Source organism: Ipomoea nil, unplaced genomic scaffold (genome assembly GCF_001879475.1).
Source record: "Ipomoea nil cultivar Tokyo-kokei standard unplaced genomic scaffold, Asagao_1.1 scaffold1161, whole genome shotgun sequence".
In the NCBI taxonomy this organism is placed as follows: Eukaryota; Viridiplantae; Streptophyta; class Magnoliopsida; order Solanales; family Convolvulaceae; genus Ipomoea; species Ipomoea nil.
The window spans coordinates 103718-105904 of record NW_017617589.1 but is presented as its reverse complement, the minus strand read 5'-3'; the positions used below and the strand labels follow the sequence as shown (position 1 = coordinate 105904).

The 2187-nt window shown below is 49.7% G+C and overlaps 1 pseudogene; it reads right to left on the bottom strand.

Moving 5' to 3' along the window:
- Positions 1 to 544: 544 nt before the first annotated feature.
- On the bottom strand, positions 545 to 1929 carry LOC109183729 (annotated as a pseudogene).
- Positions 1930 to 2187: the final 258 nt, after the last annotated feature.

Below are 2187 nucleotides of genomic sequence, written 5' to 3'. Positions count from 1 at the left end.
GGGTGCCATGTTGTACCGCCAACACCTTACGTTGAGACTCAGTCCCGACCAGCAGAACCTCATCGCCTCCAAGTCTCGTCCCCCCCGTAGCCCGGAAGGGACTCGGCTACTATTGGCCAGCAGCAAGCCTGACCAGGTCAACGAATTTGATTAGTCCTGCCCGGTGCACCGTTCAGCCCGGACTAGGGTGCCATGTCGTACCGCCAACACCTTACATTGAGACTCGGTCCCGGCCAGCAGGACTTCATAGCCTCCGGGAACACCTCCCACACTCTCTGTTTTTAGCTCACCCCAAGTCTTTATTTTCCTATCCATCCCTCATTTTACCACTCATTCTTTCTCTCATACTCTTTCCCTCATTTCTTTTCTTTCTTTTCTCGCTTTCTCATATTTTTTTTTCAATTCTCTTTCTTTATTCATCTCTTTCTCATTTTTCTTTTCATTTCCATCATGAAGTAATAGTACATGAAAGATAAATAAGGAACATAAAGAAGCGGCTCGTAGGCCAAATACAGGCACGCAGGCCCACACAAAGTACAGGAGTTCAAGGCGGGTCAAAATCATCAAAAACCACCGATGGGACGTCATCATGAACAAGCAACGCACTCACCCTCGGTGGTAAGTCAGAAAAACTACAGAAAATAAACTCCCCATCCTTATCCCCAACCCAATCTGCCAATGCAGCCACCGGGAGATTACCCTGCGGCAAACACTGAAGAACAGAAACAGATGCACAGGAGCAAAGAAACCGGAGTCGTGACACTTCAGAGTCAAAGACCCATGGAGTAGGTGTAGTGGGGTCTACATATCCCTTAAGTTCAGGCAAAACAGACTCTAGGACCAGGGACCTAAAACCCTCGGCTAAACACCATTCCAGAGAGTGGTGCATAACATGGAAAAAGTCCTGAAAACCGTCGACTGTCGAAATGGCTAGACCGTAGCAGAAACCACCCCCCGATTACGTACCAAGGCAGCAGTCCCACCCAACGGCTCAGAATGTGCAAAATTGAGCTTTATAGAACCATCTGGAGGGGGATCCCATCTAACAGCGCGAACCACGTGTCGCGGTACAATGGAATCTATGTAGGACAGAATGACCGGCCAATTTGGTGGCAAGATGTGTTCCTGCGGCCATCGCCTAAAGAGGCATTCTGCCACTCCTTTGGCAATGCCATACACCACTCGAGATACACTGGGCGACCCTCTGCCATGTAAGCATGTGTTCTTGTGCTTCCATAACTCCCAAAGGATAAGATAAGGCAACCTGCAAATAACAAAAGCAACAAGACGGTTATGCGAAACCACTCGCTTCCACCCAGTCAAGAGCGTCCGTAGACCCCGATGACTGAACCGCAAGCCGAGTGATCCCATAAAAAATCCCCATACAGCCCTAGCAGTGTCCCCCGCATAAAAGATGTGATCAATAGTTTCCCTAACAGGGTTATTGTAGCACTAGCATCTGGAAACAATAAGGTGCCCAAATCTAGCCATGGCATCATCAGTGGGCAAGCGACCCCTTAACACATGCCAAGCAAGAAATGACACCTTAAAGGGCAAATGCTTATGCCAACATGCACTCAAAAGAGGATCCGAGTGCACCGGTTCAGGTCTGAACAAAGATTTTGCAGAAGAAAAGGAAAACAAACCGTCCGTAGCCACCCACCAAATAGGGATGTCAGCTACTCTTTGACCAAGGCGGGACATGTCAGCCTCCAATCCAGGCGGCAGAAGATCATCATACGGTGAAAGGTCCAACTCCCCGTTCTGAATGAAGTCAGACAGTAGATCACCAGAGTACTCCACCCCCGGGAAGGGGTAAAGGCGCCCTAATGTGCCGAGGCCGGTCCAGTTATCCCACCAGAGATTAACATCCCCGTGAGTCAGGCGCCAACCTAAGACTGTCTCTACCTCATTCCTGACGCTGAGCATTCGCTTCTAGGTGTGTGAATCGGAGCTTTGCACTAGTTTCGCCACCGGGTGAACTCGACTGCAGTACTTAGCAGTCATGAAACTCCCCCAAAGTGAATACACCCTGCGGAAATTCCACCAAAGCTTTGCACTAGATGCCCGCACCATAAGGTCAAGATCAAGGAATCCCACTCCACCCTCTTTTTTAGGTAGGGAGAGCGTTTTTCAGGAAGCCCAGTTGTAGCGTGCACCTCCCGACTGCCTCCAAAAGACGGCAGC